At 32.7% G+C, this 23,607-nt stretch overlaps 1 long non-coding RNA gene across 1 annotated transcript; it reads right to left on the bottom strand.

Annotated features, from left to right (window-relative positions):
- Positions 1-3,393: 3,393 nt before the first annotated feature.
- On the bottom strand, positions 3,394-16,508 carry LOC107450019 (uncharacterized). The gene is made up of 2 exons (XR_001584849.5): positions 16,369-16,508; positions 3,394-4,182 (listed from the first exon to the last, which is right to left on the bottom strand). It is a non-coding gene; the product is annotated as an uncharacterized LOC107450019 (long non-coding RNA).
- Between the last annotated feature and the right edge of the window lie 7,099 nt (positions 16,509-23,607).

The following is a 23,607-nucleotide window of genomic DNA, read 5'->3' as shown; positions in this document are numbered from 1 at the left end:
TTATGATGCAAATGAATTTATTTATTCGGGATGTAGTTATTCTAAAACCAATAGATAAAAAGGATTTTCTAATTTTTGCCTCTTCAACTTTTAACTGACTTTTATAGCCAAAATATATTTAGGACTTTTCTTCCTTGCACACACTCAGAATATGTTTCATACTAGAACCAGTTAAACTTCTTTTTCACCAAGTTGGATGCTAATGCAGTATCTGCAGCGTAAAAACGAACTCAGTATTTTTTTAAATTTTTTTTTTTTTTTGATATTTGAAAAAAAAGGATTATTATTGAAATATTTTTTCGTGGGGGATAGTTTTCCAGTCAAATTTATTATATTATCAACGCACAACTTTACGAAACCCTTAAAATAACAGAAAAGTAAAACGCATTTGCAAGTAGTGGCTTATAGTTTGTGAGGAACGAGAATTCTTTTTTGGTTGGGGATTATTCTTTCCTGGCAAGTTCATTATAATTTCAAATAAAAAATAACATTAGCGATGGACATTAGTAATCAGTGGATTGTTTTAACTAAAACATTAGTTTTAATTTAGTGTTTAAGGTGGTTTAAAACTTTTTTCGGGGAGTTATTATTTAATAATTTTTATTGTATTTTTTTATATCAGAAAAAAAATATTGAAAAAATTCTCACCAGATGGCACATTCGAGCGTTGTGATCTTGAATAATTGTCCTATTTGATCCGAGTTGTGTCGTATGATGAAAAAGCACTCTAACGGTATATTGAGATGTAGATAATATTTTGTTTTCATAATGTCATAATAACGGTCAAAAGTAAATATTTTAAGAGAACGCTGCTGACGCAAAATTTGTGTTTTTGCCCTTTAAATTTCATGGTTTTGTTATGAAATTTAATACTTTAGTAAATTGTATTGCCTGTGTTTTATTAATTATAAATTTAGTGTATTAAAAACATATAATTTATGTTCTCTGAAGTTAAAGGCTTTTATTATTTGTGACTAGTCCCAATGCATCTGACTGTAATACATTATTTTTCAAAATCTTCCCCTTAGAAATGCTGATATTTTTCACACATTTGCTTAGGAAAACCTGTACTTTATTTTCCATACATTATCTCTTATCAGCTAGATACGTCCTATAAAATTAGTTGAAAACATTATTTTAAACAAAATTAAATAATTAGTCGTACCAGCACCCCATCGCAATAATAACTAATAGAAGTAAAATTTTGTTCATTAACTATTACCAAAGGCTATTTTCAGCATCTTCTTAAAATCTATGTGAAAAACTTATGTTTTTACATTACATTTATAAACATTTGCCTATCTATGCAATTTTTGCTACTAGACTTATAGAAAACCTTTTCTTTGAAAAAGAAAAAAATATGTTTTAATTGAAAATTGTAGTCACTATTTATGGAAATTTTCTATTGTTATTTTTTAAAGGGAAATTAAGTATTGAGTTATTTATTACCCATGTTTTGTCAAAATAAATAGAACACGAATATTAAAGCCTTCATAAAATATTTTTAGTGTTTTTCTTTCCACTCAGTATACATGTACCCACACAGTACTTTTCTCTCTTTATAGTACTTTTCTCTCAATCTATAATAGTATTTATTTTTATGAGAAATTTTAGGTACTCTAAAAATAACGTTATACAAAAATTTCATCTCACTAGGAAACAAAACAAAAAAGATAAGTGAAAATAAAGCTTATCATAGTAATTTGGTTTGATTTTAATTATTTGCTTTATTATTACAACCGTTATGAAAAGAAATGACAAATTAATATTATAACCGGGCTAAACGAATGTTTAAAGAGATAAGTACGGGCCTGGGGAAGCGCTTCTTTCTCTTTTCGCCAGTTTTAAAATAAATTTTTAAAAAATTTCTTAAATTTTGCAGAAGATCACACATAATAATTAATGTCTTGAAAGATGAATAATTTTTAATACACGCACAAAGAAAAAATATCCTAAGAATCTTCGTTAAGAACTTATTACTAAGGAACAATTTATAACTCGAAAAGTGTCGTTCGGTTATATTTATTAAGAAAAAAACACAGAAATACATTTACTCAATTAATGTTTACAACAGGCTAATTATTATTATAATTATTTAGTTTATGTAATTTGTTTTTTGATGTCTTTTTAAAATGAAATTTCAATACCGTGATGAAGATCTAATTGAATAAAAATAAATCCTCAGAAACTATATCTAAATATATTAAGAGCTCTTATCTACAGTCTATCAAATTTACGGACATCTTCGTTTGAAAACAATGGTGTGGTTTCCTGATCAGTCTTGCAATGCCTAAATAATGCCATTTATCAGAGAACTTGTAAAAATAATTATGAATTAATAGTTCAAGATCGCAGTGAAAATTCAATCATTCTTTTCAACATAAAGAACATCCATTCTACAGAAGCAAGTTCGGATCAGATATTTTAACTCTTTGAGGTGGCGTATTAAGTTTATCCATGTATGTCATGCTGGTCGGAATTAATTTTCGTATTGTGAAGGAAAAAGAAAATTTATTAATTCTTTTTTAAACTCAAGATATACATGTAATACAATAATATGTTTTAATTTTATGTAAAAATTATATTCTATAGTTCTCCATCGTGTGGTATCTTTCAAAGCAATCTCCAATATGAAGCCCTGCTTTTCGAGAACATGTGTCGCCAAAATAATCAGTTTGGCATCTTCTGCCTTTAATTAGTCTGTTTGAACATACAAAACAATCGTTGCATCTTCACAGAGCCGCAATATATGTAATTTGCCATCAAACTGTGGTTAACATCTTTGCTGCGGTGGCTGAGAGCAGACATACGATTAGAACGATAAAAAAGCGTTGGTCGCTGAGAGTAGACATATGACCGCAAAGGGTTAAAATATCGTGTGAGGACCTTAAGTAGAAGCAGAGATAATTAGGTTGAAAGAAATAGAAGAAACTCTTTTTTCAAGAGGAAATTAACAGTTTATAATTGCAATCTAGTTCAAATAACAGTATTAATTTCCAGCTTATTTAATATAACATTTTTAAATAAGTTGAGTCCCATAGTGGACTGATCGTTAAGACATGGTTCCCAGCAGATCACTGAATTCAAGCTTCACTGGCTGCGGTCAGTGTGCGGGTGGGTGACCACTTGGATCAGTCTCCGTAGGAACCGAGGGTGTGCGGTATTGGTCCTCGTTAAACTGTGCTACCGTAAAGTGCTCGACTTCGCGTGCAGGTCGTTGGGCTTCCGAAGCGGGAGTGCCATTCCCTCTGCAGAGGATAAAAATTGTGATGGCATGTCTTCGGATCATCCTCAGAGATGTTTCCCCGACCGTCGCCAATAGCCCATTGTGCAGCTCTAGTGCGACGTAAATGAACTACAACAACAACAGTTAAATAAGTTGAAACCAAAAGCAACAATTGGAAACAAAAATTTAATACATTTCCTAAGAAATTAAAACAAATGCAGTTTCTTTCAATATTTTACAATACAGCAAAATCTAAAATATAATTATATATAGAACTGTTAAATTATCATAATTAAATTTTATTAATAAATTTTGCTAAATTAAAAAAATCACATACTAAACATATCACAACTACAAACCACACATTGAATTCTCAATCGAATAACTGCTCACTAATTTTTATAATTGACTACTGTTAAAAATGAATACTCAAACCACTTCTCAAAAAATATAAAATGTGAATTTTAAAGTTCTGTTTAAAACTAATTTAAGTAACATAAAAGTTTTTTTTATTAAAAATAGAAGTAAGAAACTTATTGAGGTACTATATTAAATTTTAATAATTTCAATTTAAGCTATCCTTAAGCAAATTTATAGAGGTCATTTTTAGCTTCTTCCATTTCGTCCAGTTTCTTCCATTTTGTCCTTATTTCTTCCACCTTAATGCCAATCCTTAGTGGAAGAATAGTCAGGAAGGAAACATTCCCACTGAAAACTGCGACTCTTCCAGCACAGTGTGTTTAAAAAGGATTATCATTGATGGATCTCTTTCCCAGCGGATGTCTGTCGCAGTTGCAAAATGACCCTCCTTCTGGTGGACTCTTGGTGCAAAGGAATCCACACATGTTGCTTCTGAAAGAATCGTCATCGATGTTCACACCATGCGGAAGGGGAGTGGCGGACGACAACCTCATGAACAGGCACGTGACCACCAGAAGCATTAAGCTGAACATCATCTACAAAAAAGAGAAATCTGATCACAAATATGCTTTTACAAGTTTTCATGCACTGCACCCAACTCCGCATCAACCCCAATTGGCGGTGCGTGCAGTGTTTCCCTATTAGTTATTTCCTATTATTTACATATCATCAATTTCGGATGTCTTTGGGGGGAAAACCACGATGAATGCAAATTATTTACTTGAGTCGCGATGGCTCAGGGGATAGAGCGTTCGCCTTCCAATGAGGCGAACCGGGTTCGATTCCCAGTCGATACGAATTCCGCATTTGGCTTGCACCGACCGCAGTGCTGACGTGAAATATCCTCAGTGATAGATCATGGTTATGGGTTAGTGATCATGGGTTAGAGTCCCCTTGCCGTCAGGCTAACCGTGGGAGGTTCTCGTGATCTTCTTCTCCATGTAACGCAAATGCAGGTTAGCTCCATCAAAAAGTCCACCGCGAAGGCAAGTTTTTCCCAATACTTTTCCCTTGTCTTCTGGATTGGGTTCAAAATTACAAGGATTTTTTTTTTCTCCTATAGATTTTTTGTTGGAGAAAATTTTTAGAAGAGACTATCAAAACCTTTGCCCTAAATGTGGAAAAGGTCAAATAAGGAAACAAAAAAAATAATGAAACAAATAAGAAGATTAAAATGTATTCAAAATATTTGTGTGAGGTTGTTATTTAGAGAACTATTTCAGATGATATCTGAAAAGAGATTAAGACCTCATGTTGCAGTCAAAGACGATACTATCAATGATTTATTTTTTAGAGTTGAAAGTTAAATTAGAAAGAAGAAAAAAAAATTTAGAAAAGAAAAAGAAACTAGGCATCTCAAACCAACAAACCTCTTCTCATTTTTTTTTTTTTTATATCTAACTTATTATTATGATGTCAAATTAAACGCAAACTTAATCAAAAAACATTGTTCTTCTATTTAAAATAGTTCTATCATTCATAACTGGTAAAGTTGTTTTTACTCATTTTTATCATTCTACGTCATTATTATCTACGTCATTTTTATTGACGCTAAATTTTATTCATCGGTCAGTTTTTCATGACGCCAACACAAGTGGCATAAGGAAATAATTACGCACTAAGGAAATGATTTTTGACTGAAATTAAAATCATTTGTGAAAAATCATGTACCTCCAATAACATTCCGATTTTTAAAAAAAAATTCTTTCAAATAACACTGAATGTGGTTAAAATTTTATGTCATTTCATTGCATATAAAATGTATTTTTGAAATAGAATAAAAATATTTTTATTTGTTGCAATACAAAAAAAAAAATATCTAGTTACAGCTGCTTCTACACATATAGGTAACATTTTTAATTTTTCTTTAAAAAATTGACGTCTTATGAGAAAATAGCACTTTTTATTTTAAAAAAAATTATTAAAAAACATTTTCTATAAGTGGTAAATTACGTGATCGTGATAAATTGCATGATTCTCAATTTTCTTCATAATTTAGATTACCACTTCTCGCATTTCCGCTGTCAAACACCAATCCGCCCGGTAGATATGCAGCTTTTTTTTTCTTCAACTTCTTAGCCTTAAATCCAGAAGACAAAACAACACCTGCTTAAAGAACAAGGTCACATTCACCAACAAGAACTCTTTCAAGTGCAGTGGACTGATCGTTAAGATACGATTCCCAGCAGATCACCGAAGTCAAGCATCATTGGATGCGGTCAGTGTGCGGGTGGGTGACCACTTGGATCATTCTGCGTAGGGACCGAGGGTGTGCGGTATTGGTCCTCGTTAAACTGTTCTACTGTAAAGTGCTCGACTTCGCGTGCAGGTCGTCGGGCAACCGTAGCGGGGGTGCCATCCCCTCTGCAGAGGATCAAAATTGTGAAGACATCTCTTCGGATCATCCTCAGGGATGTTTCCCAGACCGTCGCCAATAGCCCATTGTGCAGCTCTAGTGCGACGTAAATGAACGACAACAACAACATCAAGCGGAACTAAAACATTCGCACAAAATGTAGGCAAAAACCAGGAAGCCTTCTCATGGTCAGCCCGATGCCAATGGAGCTCTGATATGTTTCAACCAACGAAAAATTTGCATCAGCACTGCAATCTCTGCTGGCAGGGAAGAAAATAAAGTTTATTCATTCGTTTCTTCGATCCGTTTATATGTTGACTAAATCTGTCTCTGCTGAGCTATGTCAATTTTTTTTTAAAGTTGCCATTAGTTTTATCAAATATATCATTAGTACGCTTATCATTTCGGAGATAACACTTAACATCTAAAAGAACTATCGAACTATCGAAAGTAACTATCCGAAGAAAAAAAAATTGATAATAGGAATTACTAATACTATGTTAATTTGTGTTGTTTTAATATGTACTCTATATATAGTTTGTCTTAAGTAAGAACTCCTCTAGCCATTTGTCTGGACTCGTGGAGGTAACGAGGTATAACGGTTTCAAGTAAGGGTGTGGGGTCATTGTTAAGAAGAGGTTAATTTTTTTTCTTCTTCGGTCTGCTGTGTTAGCCCTAGCGTAAATAGAAACTACCCTTCTTGAAATGCACTATTCTTGTTTTCATAGCAGTAGAAGGCTTCAGACTTCGTGGAGGGGAGAGTTCTCACCCCAGACAAACTATACTAATATTGGTATCACGATACTTACCATAGGTACTGGGGAAGTATTTTTTTTCAACCGAATGAATCGGATAAGTACCGGAGAAAATTGTTGATTATAGTAATTTTTGACAATCAGAAATTGGTCTCGTTCTCGATTGATAGAATTATGCCAAATGATACTGAACATTAATCTTCATTTTAGATAGGACGAATTTCTAAAAATATGTTTTGCTTTGTGGGGCGAGGAGTAATCGACCATGTCAACCGTCATCTATGAAAAGGTACCCCAACATAGAGTCGAGTTAACACATCTTATATACCAGTGAATTGTAGTTGTAATTTTGTAGTGGTAGATACGCTACAGTACTCCCCCATCAGAATTATAGCTATGATAGAATTCGATACATGGATACCACTAGTTACTGTATTTGTGACAGACCGGGAGAGCTGGTTTAAGGTCACCGGGTTTTTGAGCATTAGTCAAGAGAGCTGCATTAAGATCATCGTCGCAGTCGCTCCTGTGTTGCCTTTAGCAGTCGGGTGTATGCAGGTTGACGTTGTGCGGGATCGAGACGAGACTGAGTAGCAACAGTGCGAGGAGGTGGATAATGTCGCAGTCACAAGTAGCAAGTCAACTGTTCCAAGTGAACCATCTATCGAAGTAGGCGTTACTGACTAAGTAGGCGTATTTGCATGGAGAGGAAAACCTCCCACGATTAGCCTGATGGCAAGGGGACTCTAATCCATGATCCGTCTATCACTGAGGATATCTTACTTCAGTACTGTGGTCGATGCAAGCCGGGTGCGGAATTCGTATCGACCAGCCTTCGCTGGTATTCGAACCCTGTTCACCTCATTAGGAGGCGATCGCTTTATCCCCTAAGCCACTATGAATTTAACATTTAAAATATAAGTACCCTTATCTCATTTGGTAAAGGTCTTATTTAGCAAAGGTTTCCATATCGTGACCTGGCACGCCAAGGAGACAAAAGGATTTAAAACTTGCAATTTAAAAAAAAACTCATTTACAGGTTTGCAGGGGTGTCTGTTAGTTATAATACCCTTTCAGTTGTTCGTCTTCTGTGATATTTTTTTAAATTTATTTTTTAATATTCTGTGATATTTTTCTAAAATTTAGATAATTTTTTAATTCTTTCGGGCTAGTGCCCAAAAGTTGCAAAGCCTTGGCGATTATTCTACTGCTGATCACAATCCTGAAATATTTATGATAAAAGGGATATTTAAAAAAAATTTTTTGCAATAAAATTTATAAATCTAATAAATTATATAATTCCTTATTTTAATTTTGAAATAAAGGATGTGCATACTTTGTGCTAATAACCATAGGGAAGTAAATAATTGCACTCTATTTTTAAGTAAATCCATGCTCATTATAAAAATAATTATGCCGACCTAGTGGCCGAGTGGTTAGCATGTCTGACTGTGGAGCCGCTGGTAGCGGGTTCGAATCCTGTTCAGGGCATGGATGTTTCTTTCTCTCTGTGTTCTATGTCCTTTCTCCTTGTCCCTGTGAATGTGATCCGCCCTATAAACGGGTTGTGTGACGTAGGCGATGCTGCTCCACCGCCGTGGCTTCGCCACAGGTGCCCACTGGGTAACGAGAAGAGAGTGGCAGTTCTGGCATTCCTGTGGCTAATGGGATAACCCCCAAGTGCCAGCCAGTAAAAAAAAATTATTATATCTTATGTTTAATTTCACATTTAGTGTTTTCAGTGTAAACTTTTTCCCCCCTCTTTCATAGTTTCAGTTCTCTATCTTCAAAAAAGTCTAAAAGAAATTCATTTCCCCTCTTACGAAGGATCAATTATCTGTGTTTATTTTCAAGAGGAAAATGTTCCGTACCTCTCTTATTCAGAATGGCGAAAACTGCATTTTGGTGAATAGTAAGAAGACAGTGATTTTTTAAACCAAATTTTTTATTCTACGTTGACATCTACATTTTCAAGAGAGCTGGTGGCTCAGGCGATAGAGCACTCGCCTCCTAATGAAGTGAACCGGGTTTGAATCCCGGCAATAGCTGATTGATTGGAATTCCTCACATGGCTCGTATCGGTCACAGTGCTCACGCAAAATATCCTCTGTGGTAGACTAATTACGGTTTAGAGTCACCTTGCCATCAGGCTAACTGCGGAAGGTTTTCGTGGTTTTCCTCCTCATACAACGAAATTCAACAAGAAGTCCTCCACGAAGGCAATGTATGTTTAAATAAGAATGTATTGCATAGAAACTCGTGCAAAACATGCAATTATTAAAACACTACAGCGCGTCTAATAATTTGGTCTAATTATTATAATATACTAATATAATACCTGCTATAAGAAATATTCTATATTTATATAATATATCGTCTAATTTATCGAATCGTCGAACTTATATCATATATCGTCAAATTCAACTGATGTAAACAAGTGCAAACCGGTTTCAGTCGCGTAAAAACAATACAGCTGTATAGTATCACCTGATAATTAAGATTTTTCATAGAGTCTTATAATTTTGTCGAATTATTATTATATACTAATACAATACCTGCGGTAAAAAAATATTTTATATTTATATAATATATTGTCTAATTTATCCAATCATCGAATTTATGTCATATATCGTCAGATTCAACCAATAGACGAACAATAGACAACAATCAATAGACGTCGATAGACGAACGTGCGTCTTATAATTGCCTAAGACTACTAATGTTCAACATACCCTTATAGTTTTGAATCCAATCCAGAAGACGAGGGAACTCCTGGATCAAGTAATGGGAGAAATTTGCCTTCGTGGAGGATTTCTTGATAGAAACTAACCGCATTTGAATTACATGGAGAGGAAAACCACGCAAACCTCCGACGGTTAGCCTGATGGAAAGAGGACTCAGCCGACCCATGAGTCTACCATAGATGATATTTTGCGTCAGCACTGTGGCCGGTGCAAGCCAGGTGAGGAACTCGAATCAACCAGCCACTGCCGGAATTCGAACCCGGTTCTAACTCTATGTGCCTTCATGGCACTACTGAATCTAATTACTATGGCTAGTCCCCTCACCTATGTGATTCCTCCTTGCTCTGTGTATTAACGAGTGAAAAACATAATATCCCCTATTCCTGTTCATTTAAAAAAATATTTGAAAAAAACATTTAAAGATTCCAATATTGCTTGCAGTTGCAGTTACACGTAAACAAGGACTTACAATTGATGGAACTTTTCCTCAAACAGTTGTGAAAACATGGAAAGATTTTTTGTTTAAAAACAAAATCAAAAATACTAAATTCAAGTGTTGCGTTTTTGCATTAAAAAAAGGTTTTTTATTTACATCAATAATACAAAAACTAGTAATTTTTTCTTGCGTTTTACCTTTTTTTGGTAAACATAAAGCGTTCCTGTTTGAAAGTTTGTTTTAGGATAAAATAATTTTATATTGAAATAGTTGTAATGTTTGTCTTGATTTTTATTACTCAAGAATTTGAAATTTTAGAAAAATAAAAAAAATTCAAGTAATTTATTTTAGAACTTTGTGTTATAAGTCTGCAGAATTTTAGAAAATAATGGTTGGCTGGTAGGATATGTACATTGATAAAACGTATAATGTTAGGAAATTTTTATAGTAGTACTTAAGTGTATAATGAAAACAGTTGAATGTATTTAAAATTTGGTTAACGTTTTGTGTATAAAGAAAACAAGAAGAAAAAGTTATCGAAAGTTAAGCTACTCTAATATTTAAAAATTTCATTCATAAGACAGAAAATATAATTTAGAGGGAGAAAATTGGATAGTAGCAAAATTCTATAATATTCTATTTAGTATTTTTGTATTGCTAAGTAAATAATGACATTATAAAACTATTGTTCGGTGTTTTACTGCTTCACAAAAGTACAGAAAGTCAAGTTATATCACCGCATTATTCTACTAACATCCAAATTTTCCTCTTGCTCTTTCCAAAAATAAAAAAACAATAACAGAGAATACAAAATCTAATATTATACAGCATCAAAATCAATGCAAAATAATATTACGGCGAACACTACATAATATTTGTTTTTAAAGAATTTAACACTAAATAACTCAGAGAAAACAGCGACCTTTTGTATCTTTCTAATATTCGAAAGTTAGGCAAAACAACGTTAGATTTTGTTGTTGTTGTTGGTTTTATAATGTTATCTAATATTATGCGTTACTTAGGTAAAGATGAGAATATATTCTTTTTACTGTGAGCACTTTACCGGTTTTAAAACATATCTTTATATGTTCATATGAAGAAAATACAAACTTCATTCAATAGAATATATTTCTTTTAAAAAATTTATAAGGTAATGTATTTCTTCTTAGTTTTTCCTTTAATAGCAATTTTTCGAAAGTAAGATTCTCAAGTCCCCCCCCCCCCCTGAGTGTTTGGGGCCATCGGGCATTGCCCGGTTATGGCCATGCATAATGACAGTACTGTTCTTGTCTAAAGAAAGAACTCCCCTAGCTATTCATCTGGACCCGTGGTGGTGGCTATGGTAACCAGTTACAACTATTTTAAATAGGGGTGTGGGGTCATTGTTTAGGACAGGTTTGGCTCGGATCAGCGGAAGAAAAGGAATATTTTTCTTCGATCTACTGTATTTGCTCTTAAGTGAAAAGCTACCCTCCCTGAAATGCGCTATTCTTGTTTCCATAACAGCAGACGTCCTCAGGCTTAGTGGCGGTGGGAGTTCTTACCGTAGACAAACTATACATTTCTATTGAAACGATAATTTAATCAAGTTGTTTTTTTTCTTCTTTTTTTTTGTTACTGTTTTTGCTTTATATATCTGTAGCTAATATATTTCTGTATAGTTTTTTTTTTTTGCTTTTAATATTTTAAATAATTAGATGTAGATTAAGAGCTAGTTTTATTTATTTTTTCTCTTTTTATAATAGCACTTTGTGCGTTGTTTTTAGTTTGATTGCGATGGTTTTAAATTTAATTTTTTTTTCTAATCCTGAGGAAGACCTTTCCAGAATTCACTTCAACTTTTCTACACCTGTTAATAAGGTGGATTTTGTTCCTGACCACCTCAGACAAATGGCCCTAGAAGTTATAAGAATGATTCCTCAGTGTGACATTACGACTTACACTGACGCAGCTGAATCGACGATCGAGCAAGCAGTGGAATCTGCATTGAAACTCCACTAAACAGATTTTTACTCAGTCAGGAATTCTTTGCTTCAAAGTAAACTGCTAGCGATCGACGCAGGACTTGAAGCTGACCTGAATGAAAGTAACTATACCAATCTTTTCAAACTTACTGACATCCGCACAACTGGACCCACACAGGAGACAAAGATAATATTTCTATTATGAACAAATTATTGCTCATCTCCTATCAACGTGACATTCATTTCCATTAGGTCCCTTCACATGTTAACATCTATGAGAATGAATTGCCTGACAGCCTTGCTAAAGAAGTAATTCCTCTCCCTCTTCTACAGAGCTAACAAAGTTAGTGATACTCTCCCGAATAAAAGCACAAAATTGGCCAGTCTGGTTGTCAACACCACTGGTATAAGGATTGGAAACCGGGTCTATCTCTAACAGTTCCTTGCGACCAGAGGTCCGACAAAACCCTCTCACGTCTCGCCAACTAGTACAATACGTGTCCACTATATTCTAAAGGGCAGGAAGACCGTGTATTAATGCACCATTACAGAGCTTCACCTAAACACATCTTAGACTGCTCCGGACTTTTATGGAAAGACATCTATACTTCCTACCTGAGCGAATCGTGGGTCAGAGTCCCTTTGCCGTCATTCTAACCATGGAAGATTCTTGTGATCTTCATCTCCATGTAACGCAAATGCGAGTTAGTTTCATTAAGAAAGTCAAATTTCACCCAATACTTGATTCAGAAGTTCCCTTGTTTTCTGGATTGTGTCTACAAGACTACAGAGTTGAACATCAGTAGCCGTGAACCCAAAAAATGGGCCGGCTGTTCAACGACGGTTATAAAATAAGATGAAATATACTGCCTCAGCGTCGCGATGGCTTAGGGGATAGAGCGTTCGCCTTCCAATGAGGTCTACCGGTTAGAACTTTAAAGATGGCTGATGGATGCGAACTCTGCATCCGGCTTGCACCGACAGCAGTGCTGACGTAAAATATCCTCAGTGCTAGACGGATCATGGGTTAGAGTCCCTTTGCCGTCAGGCTAACCTTTGGAAGTTTTCGTGGTCTTCCTCTCCATGTAACGCAAATTGCGGTTACCATCAATAAGTCCTCCACGAAGGCAAATTTCCCCCAATACTTGATACAGGAGTTTCCTTGTCTTCTGGATTGGGTTCAAAATTACAAGGCTACGTGGTTGAATATTAGTAGTTGTAAACCCAAAAATTGGATCGGCTTTTCTACAACGATTATAAAATAAAATAAAATGTACTTCCTTCCAACTGATTATTAATTCCATTAGTGTTGAAGGATTCACAGACATAGTCTGGCTCCGTCAGACCAGACTGGAGATTAGTAACATCAACAACATAATAGTTGAGTTAAAATTACAAAGAAAACAAAAAATTATATTTTTAAGACGAGAAAAATTAGTACTAAATAAAATACTTTTTAAAAATAGTTAAAAAGATAAAAAAATTAAAAAAACGAAAAACAAAATAAGGAAAAGATATAAAATCGTCATCAGCTCACACGATTATATCCGCAAAAAAAGAGTGCTCTCTGTGATTATACATCAATATAGCGAAAGCAAAATAAATCAATAAAACAGTGTGAGTATTTACCCCACCACCGATGACCACGATAATCACCACTGTTGAACCTCGGAAATCGGTGGTTCAAAATTTCCGAGATCACTCAAATACGGTTCATATTATGATGAGAGTTAAGAATATAAAATTAAGTTTCGAAGAGATTTTAATCTCCCGATCGCAGTACCAAATAAAGTTCAGAATACGACCAAAAGTAAGATTAACTATACAGATACATATAGTATAATTTAAAATGTGATATATTCAAAATTTACTGTTATTTTCCCAATGTCTTATAGTCTTCATTAGTCTAATACAGTGATTCTCAACCACTGTGCCGCAGCACTTTTGTGTGTCGCTAAATTCTTAAAATGCGCCGCCAAATATTAGAAATGATACAATAAAAATTATAATGCTTTTTTTATGAGTAAAGTTTAAATCAAAGTGTATATATATATATATATATATATATATATATATATATATATATATATATATATATATATATATATATATATATATATATATATATATATATATATATATATATATATATATACTTTTTATAATTTTTCCACGCCTTAACCGCGCGAACGTCGGCGTTTGTCTTGTCTCTGACAATCTTAAAATAAGTTGGAAGTGTTTAAATTGTATATGACACACAATTTTAAAATATTTTGTAAGAGCTAATCATTAAAGTAAGCTATGCAATTAATAAACAAATTAACAAAGGATAACTAACAAAAATTAAGCTAACAATTAATAATTAGCAAAAAAACTAGTTAACAAGAAATCACAAAAAAATAACAGTTTATGTTAAAAAAAAAACAGTTAATAACTATAGAAAACAAGCTAGCAATTAATAACTAGCAAAAAATAAATAACTGTTACTAATAAAAAATTGGTCGAAAAAAATAATTAATCCCTTAATAAATGTGCTTTTGTAGTACATATTATTTTATTTCACATTCAAAATTATTATCACAAACTATTTAACACAGTGTAAAATAGGTAATTAAATAACTTTCAATCTAATTTTTTTCATTGTGTGCCGTCAAATTTCGAAATCGTTAAAAGTGTGCCGCAACAAAAAAACGGTCTAATAGATAGATAGCTTTTTTAGTTTTTTTATAGCTTCATTAGTAATTTTGTCTAGTTTTCAGTAATTAATTTTATAGGAACACGCTATAAGAGAGTAAGTATCAATATAAGAAACACGTGGTAGTAAATATCAATATATGCTTTTCAAAATCCGAATTTTGGGACGTCGTGAAATTATTTATAATACATCGTGAAATCATTAAAGGTGATTTTACTTGTGACAACCTATCATAAAAAAACCAAACGATAAATAATTCATAAGAACATCTGATAAAATTAATTTTTGATTAGTTTGAGCTGTAAGCTAGCAAATCGCTCTATTGTAAAAATATGGCAAAACCCACGGAAAATTTTTTCTTCATGACATACGGTATGATCGGGAATTTTAAAACTTAGAGTTAGGTCCGTCGTTTCTTCGAACGAATATAAAACAAATCCGGTGCGGATCGATTTAGAATGACGGATTTGTATAAGATACGTACAATGCTTAAAAAAATAAATAAATAAATGGGGAAAAAATGAAATAAATAACTTTTGATCTTATGATCTATTCTTTACGTTCTAGGATTCCATCTCAAATATGCTAATTAATTAGAACAGACGATATTTTAAGGCACGAAATCATATACAAAAGCGTACTTTCTCTGAATAAATATAGCTTATTTTTGATAGATTCTGATCCCCAAAATATAGGGCGTAAATGTAATCTTCGAAATATGGTTCTAAAAATTTGTCAGGAGAGCGGTCCAAATTTTGGACCCCCTTTTGTTAATTTTATTCTTATTATTATTTTTTTGTATTTCCTCATATCTTGAGATTTTTTGAATCGAACTGAAACATTTTTACACTCAATTATAAAAATCTTTTATCCAAAGATATTCCATGCAAAATATACTTTTTAGTAAATTTGTATTATTCCTTATTATTTTATTTAAAAATACTCAAAAAATTTTATAAAAATATTGTAAGTAATACAATTTTTACGTCATTTTAAAGAATGCAATTTTAGGTGAAAAAGTATAATATCTGAGTTAAATCAGTCGAATAGTTCAAAAGAAATCAAAATTTTAAAAAATAATATTTTTTTAAAAAAATTCGTCATTTACGTGCATAATGTAAGAAACTGCTTTCTTTACAATTCAAAACGTATTCGTCTATTTTTAAATAAAATAATAAAAAATATACTTTATTAAATATTACTAAAAATTATTTGCTTACATGGAATTATCTTTGGATTAACGAATTTCAGATTTGTGTGCGAACTTCTTTCAATCAGCTTAAGAAGTTCTCGAGATATGATTAAATACGCGTAAATTAAAATTAATATTAAGGGGTACAAACTTTGGACCGCTCATCTGATCAAACTATTGGGACCATATTTCTCAGGTAACGGCTACTTGATCGAAAAAGACGGTATGTTTATTCAGAGAAAGTATGCTTTTGAGTCTGATTTTCGTAACTTAAAATATCACATGCTTTAATTAATTAGCATATTTAAGGTAACCCCCTCAAACCATTTCGATTGAATCCTAGAACGTGAAGATCCGAACATTAGATCAAAAGTTATACGGGGTGGTGCGTTTTTTTTTATTTTGCGCACTGTACACATACAAACATTCTGCTTTATTTATATAGATTATGACGCATATGTCAAGATAAAACAAATTTCAACTCATTCAGAATAACCGTTTGTTGCCTAGCTGTTTTATTTCAATCAGATGCAACTAACAGTTGTTCACAATTCGTAAACATAAAATAATACATAATTACCTTTCAACGTCCTTATGAATAAGTCTTGTCTTTTAGAAAAACCGGTAAAAAAGGGAAGGAAAATGAATCTTGAGTTAGAAAAAATGACACAAAAAGAGTGAAATGCTTTAATATGACACCAACTGAAGTGCCTGTTTGACAGGCAATGAAATCTCGTATCAATGGTTACAAAGGTTATGCCGATCCCACCAATGAATGACAGGTTCGATCCTTTTTTGATAAATAAATAAAAGATTGCCGGATTCAAAGAGGTTTGGTAAACATTTGACGCATCGAGTCACTATTTGTGCGCAGTTAAATACACATGGAAATTGTTGTCCTGTCGGATGAATACGATTAGTTCATTTAAAATAATTTTTCCCCCGCTTGTCACTTCCAAAGAAAAAAATACAGTTCGTTACGAAATTTCGTTTTCTATTCTATCGACGCTATGTTATTTTAACGCTATTAGTTTCATTTTTTTTCTTTCAAGAAATTCACTATAATAACTAATGTTACAAATTCAAAAAAAAAGGGAAGCTTCCATTGATTTATTTGATAGCAAAAAATTTATAGACATAATAAAATCCATTATTTAAATCACTATTATATTGACTTACAGTGAGCAATAAGTAAAACAAATAAATAAAAATATAGGAACATCCAGAGTAACTCTTTTAAGTGATTAAGTTGCAAAATTAGTCGCAACGTTTTTTTTTTTTTTGGTTAATGGCGGGCACTTGGGTCTATTTCCCATAGGCCTCAGAAATGCGAGAATTGCTACTCTCTTATCGTTACCCAGTGTGTACCTATGGTAAAGCCCGGCTGTGGAGTAGCGTCGCCCACGTCATACGACCACAAACCCGTTTATAGGGCGGGTTACATTCACACAGAAGAAAGGACATAGAACACAGAGAGAGAGAAAGAAACATCCATGTCCTAAGCGGAATTCGAACCCGCAAACATCGGCTCCGCAGTCAGGCGCGCTAACCACTCGGCCACCTGGTCGCCCCAGTCACAACGTACTTTCTCTGAATAAAAGCCATTCTCTGAATTCCCGCGGGTGTGGATTCCTGATCCTCAAAATAAGGGAGGGGGTCAGGAATCTACAAATAAGACTGGGTACGGCGCAATCAACCCTGGTCCATTCCGCCCTCAACCAGGACCGCCTCGAAAGGAGAAATTGGGCGAGTCGGCCCTGTTTTAACTTTGGAGTCTAATATAGTTCGTCTATGTAAAGAACTTCCCTAGCCATTATTCTGGAGTAGTGGGGTTCATTATGGTTACGAGGTTTAACTATTTCAAGAACTCAAGTACCCCACCAGAGGAAATATTTATACGCGAAATAGGGGGTAAACAATATGGTCCTATAGGTTACTATCAATGCATATATATATAAACGTTAAAATGAGAAAATTCGCAGTCAATATTAGGTATTACAACATGACCCTATATCTCTCAATATTGATCCATAGTAATCAAATTGGACCACATATTATATTACCGGGTACCAGTGTACCAAAGGAAATAATTATAGGCTAATTAGGGGGAACACAATGTGGTCCTATATGTTACAATGTTAGTATATATATATATGTGTGTGTGTGTGTGTGCTGAATAGCGTTAAAACGAGGAAATCTCTTTGAAATGCGCTTTTTCTTCCTTCCGTAGCAGCAAACAGCTTTAGACATCGTGGAGAGGGGAATTTTTTCTATAGACAAACTATATCTCCTCATAGGTTCTCCCACACCTGCACCCCCTCTTACATTCAATATGGACTGCTTGTGAAGCAGACTAACGAGATGTGAAACCAAATATAGCAAGGTGAAATGGAATGATATTTCATAGAAAATGTTTCTTTTCTTAACATGATGGTCGCCTTCTTATGAATGTCGGGTAAAAAAAATTTTCTTTAATGATTTGTAGTTAATAAAATTTTACAAGTTAGCACGTGTAGAGGGGAAAAAAATAGCTAAAAATGGCTACCTGTCAAAATATTTGTACTGTGCGCAAAATAAAAAAGACAACAACATGAATAAATATATATGATCAGAATAACCATGTATCATGAATAAATATATCGTTATAATGATCAGATTTTCACATCACTCGTAATGGTTCCTGAGGGTGACTTCGAATATAACTAATAATTAAGTTACAAAATCAGATGCGAAAACGTACTTCTTTGGAATAAACAAACAGGGTTATTCACAATTCCCTCCGCCTGTAAACTCCATTTTTCTTTACTACAATTGGCTTCAGTGGTACATGTTACTGCCATCTACCGGCAACAATTAAAACTTGAATACTTTCGGAATAATTTCATATGTTCTTTTCTGCCATATTCGTCTTCGTTTTTTTACTATAACGCTTCAAAACCTCAGAGGGAATTATGAATAACCCTGATATATATATCGCCCTCACAAATGAGTAATTTAAAAATATCCATAAGCAAATGCAGGAGAGTAATACCTATTTTTACTCCGTTGCCAAGCAACCAAGTTCAGACAATGAAAAAATGTTCTGTCATCGTTAATCGGAGAGGTTTATTTATTAATAGGTAATAGAAAATGTTTCGAAGTTTTCAGGCAATAGACATTTTCTTAGCTGATTTCTGATCAAAAAGCTAAGATTTTTTTTTTTTTAAAATCTTCTTTGAAATTCTTCTTTTTTAATTTTCTTTGAAGAAAATTTGAATCGATTTATATATTAAGATTTTCTAAGCTTTTAGAATGTAGACATAGAAACTTTTCATCTGACATTTTTTGCGTTTTTTTGTTGTTTTTACATCCTTTATACGAGGATTTCATACTAAAATTAAATTTGCATACATAATTTTATATTCACGTGGTCCTTCAAAAAAACTAAGAGAACTGAAGTATCAATATTGTAACTATAAAATTATCTTTAACTTTAAAATTAAATTTTGAAACCGGATGTTTGGAGTCAATGAAATTGAACATTTTATCTTTTAAGTTTTGTTGCCGCCATTTTAGTATCTTAAGGAACTTACGAACTCTGTTTAAAAGGTGAGTATCTTATCAGGTATATACATAGTGAGTGACAATCGTAAAATAAGTGTGCAAATTAAGGAAGGAAAAAAAAAAAACTAAGAAATCATAATAGTGATATTTGGTGATAAATGTAGCTGATTGTAGTTGAAGAACATGTTGAGCGACATTTTATGGTATGATTTTATGGTGATAAATGTAACTGATTGTAGTTGAAGAACATGTTGAGCGACATTTTATGGTGTCCGACATTCCTTGGAAAATATGGAGATCAACCGAGTTAAATTAATATGTAAGAGGTGAAGCTTCTTAAAATTTACATTGAAAGATAATAAAAGTAATCACACATGGATGCGAATTTATTTTTTAAATTACATACATTCTTCAAAAATAAATGAATAAATAAAATAAAAAAAGAGAATTTTAGTTATTAATCTCAAACAATGATGGGATAGCTGAATTGATTACTCAAAATTAAGATTATGACACTGAATAAAATCAATTTTTATAGTCCAGTGATTTATACATAAGTCGGTAAAAAGTCGCACTTTTTTACATTTTCACTGAAAAAGTACTTACATTCAAAGTAATAACGAATAAAAGATACTTTTTAAAATTACAAAATTAAAGCAAATAAAATGACACTTCTGTTATTACTCTTAAATTATGATGGAAATTTAGTTTCTTCACTAAAATGGAAAACCATTTATCACTTATTACGACAAAGTAATAAATTGTTAATGCCTCCTTTGAAATAAGAATTCGGCAGAAGATAAAATCATCTTTCAGTAGACCTCAAGCAAAGTAAACAAATTGCACTTGCCTTCGAGTGTGTGACTGCTTGTAGTTTGTCGGTAGAATCATCGGAAACGGTTGATGAAATGCTTGGAACAGGCTAAAATTTCAAGATACTTCAACCAAGAAATTAATAAATCGATCCTTGGCAGCTGTTTTCAATCAATCTTGAAGAAATCTGTAATTGTATAGTTGCCCAAGAAGCAATAACTACACTGGTGGACAAAATTAAGAGATGGATGACATTTCCCCAATTATCTAAGAAAATACTGAACATAAATAAATGAAATTTGGTATGGATATAGCTTATTCCATGATAATAAAGTATGCAAAACAAAAATGAAAGTGCTATTCACTGGCAAGACCTATTGCCAATAAACCCAATGTAGTCTGAACTTAAGGATAAAAGAGGACAATAAAAGTGAGGCTTGTACAGTGTGTGTTGCCTCTAGTATGGTGTATGGTCACCCCTGACAGACAGACAGCATGCTGTTAATAAGGGAGTTAAGGAGGACTCGTGGAAGATCCTCCCATTCTTCCACCAGAGCAATTTTTAACTCCAGAATGGTTCTGGGGGGAGGTTGGCGCATCGCAATAGCTCTCCTAAGAGCATCCTAAGCATGTTCAATAGGATTCAGGTCAGGGGATTTGACTGGCCAATCCATTCGTTAAATATCTTCGCTTTCTAGATACTCATCAACCATGAGAGCCCTATGTGGTCGCGCATTGTCATCCATAAAAATGAACTCAGGGCCAGCAGCGCCCCTGAAAAGACGCACATAGGGCTCTAGGACATCCTGCTTGTACCTCTGGGCGTTCACGGAACCATTGTCAAACACATGGAGCGGTGTGCGGGTATCTTGCATGTGCGAAAATGCTTTCCATCTCTTAATTTTGTCCACCAGTGTAGATAGAAATCGATAAGATAGTCAGTGCTCAGAAATATATGCGTACAACGGTTGCAGAGAAAACAGGATTTATAATTCCTTGCATTCCTCAGGCGAAAATAACGTTTCTACTAAAAGAATTAGTACCCCTTTTCCATTAATTTTGCTTTTGAATACATATTTTTTTTTCCTATTCCATTACCGTTGATATGCAATTTGACGGAAACGTGTTTAAAAGAATTAATAGGTCTAGAGAGAAACAAAAGAAACAATGAAAAATAAAAATTATGAAAAAATACGACAACCAAAGCTGACGTCTTCAGGGGGTACCAGCTCCGGAAGCCATAAATGCAAAACCTTTTATATCGAGAGAGCACGTCAAATGTCTAAATTGCTCTCCCTGAACCCCAAAGGTCTTGCCAAAGTCTAGTAAGAGAAAGAGCTATACAAAATATAAAATACATCAAGCAAATACAAAAGTATAAAATCAAGACTAATACATAAGAATAAAACGTTCAAAAACTTACCTGAAAAAAAATCCTTCAACCAAATTACTCTACTGACTACCAAGCAACAATCAAATTGAAATGAACGAAAAAACAACGTCCCCTAATTTGATGCGCAGAAGGAAGAAAAAAGAAAAGAAAAAATAGGAAGAAAGTAGTGACATCATTAATAGAAATTATTAACCGGGGCAACTCGGTCAAGACTTGATCCTGCCCTATTAAAAGAACAAACGAGACTAATAATTCTCAATCATTTTCTTAATTTTAAAATCAATATTACAAAAATTAAAAGGAAAACCATTATTTTCCAAATTATTCAAAAATTTACTTGTTGACTCTCGAAAACTCTCGACATTATAACAAATTTTATTAATGAAGACAATTGAGAAAAAACTAAATTCTTGAAAATTTTATTGCACAAATTAGCATTAAAATTACAGAAGAAAAAAAACTTTAAATTTAAAAACCTTTCTTTTATCATAAACACCAATTTTAATTTGTTTATCAACAATATCAATTTCAAAATCTAAATATTCAACATTTAAGCAATTTTCATTAGTTTTCTTCAAAACCAAATCTTTAGGATATATATTAAAAATAAAACCATAATTATCACAATGAAATAAAATTAAATCATCAATATATCTAAAAGCTTAAGATCACTAAACTTAAGAAATTTAGCTTAAAAAAAAATAAAATAAAAAATTTAAAATAATATTAGCCAAATCACTAGAAAAAGAATTACCTTGTGGAACCCCTATATTTTGTTTACAAAAATCAAGGCCATTAAAAGGTACATTATCAAAAAGATTAAACGTACAAATATCCATCCAATAAGATGTATCAATATTTTCATTAAATAAATATTTATCAAAAATGCCACTGCAAATTTCAATTATTTGTGCATGTGGTATACTGATTTCAAAGTCAAAAGTATTATTATTAGAAACTACATTATTATGAATAAAATTCAAAACATTAACGTTACTTATCAATAACAATATTTTTCTCATCTTTAATCTGAAGCAAAATTACCTTAAGAAAATTAAAAAACTTTTTACTAATACAAGAATTATAACAATTTGTACCACACGCAATAAATCTAAATTTTACTGGATTTTTATGAAATTTAACCATAGGAAATAGTTAAATTTCACCTATTAAAAGAATTAATAGGTGTATAGAGGTGCATGGATTGCCAAAGTGAATTTTTGGATACGGCGCTATCAATAACAACCCTCGTTAGATTAAAGCAAAAAAGTTAGCATTGCATTATGGTCAGAGCTGATGCAAGACTCCTTCTTGTGCACTACAGCCTATGACAGGCCGCCATCCCATAAGTTTTTGCCATCTTGATCTATTCTGCGCCATGGCTTTCCAGTTTGTTATTCCCATTACCTTTAGGCCCCTCTCAACAGCCTCCAGCCACCTAGTCGGTGGACGACCCCTTTTTCTTGTACCTTCTGGTTTAAAAAAAGTTGATGCAAAACTTCTAGCATTTATAAAACAACATGCGTTTAAAATTTACGTTGTTTTAGAATTGATCTAATTTAAGAAAATGATTTATTTAATATGTTTACCTGTTCTGCTGCGAAACTATTAAAAACACACAAAAATAAATATTTAAATTTTTACCAGCCTTTGAAATATAATTATGTCCATAGATGAGAACATATAAACTTTTAATTTACATAGATATAGAAAGTAAATTCACTCTAGAAATAAGATGTTTCAGAAGAAGAAAAAAAAACGTTTTTGTTTTCATTTCTAACGAAAGAACTAACAATAACAGAAATATTAAAACTTTGATTGAAAAAAAGAACAAAATCAAACTATGACATGTAATCTTTTGACTAAATAAAACGATTATTATACAATAGAATTTTGATTGAATACAAAGAATAATCATTAGGCTTAGCGGAAAGAAAACAACTCATAAATAATATTAAATGACAAATATAAAAAATAATAAGGAAAATAAACGTATCTTTTATGATTGGATTTCTTCTCGTGAAAAGAAGATTTTACCACACTTATTTAAAGAATATCAGTACCATATTT

This window comes from Parasteatoda tepidariorum, chromosome 4, assembly GCF_982258835.1.
Source record: "Parasteatoda tepidariorum strain Cologne lab strain chromosome 4, Ptep-v5.0, whole genome shotgun sequence".
NCBI classification, from domain to species: Eukaryota; Metazoa; Arthropoda; class Arachnida; order Araneae; family Theridiidae; genus Parasteatoda; species Parasteatoda tepidariorum.
The sequence above is the reverse complement of the archived record's forward strand: the minus strand, read 5'-3'. Positions and strand labels throughout refer to the sequence as shown.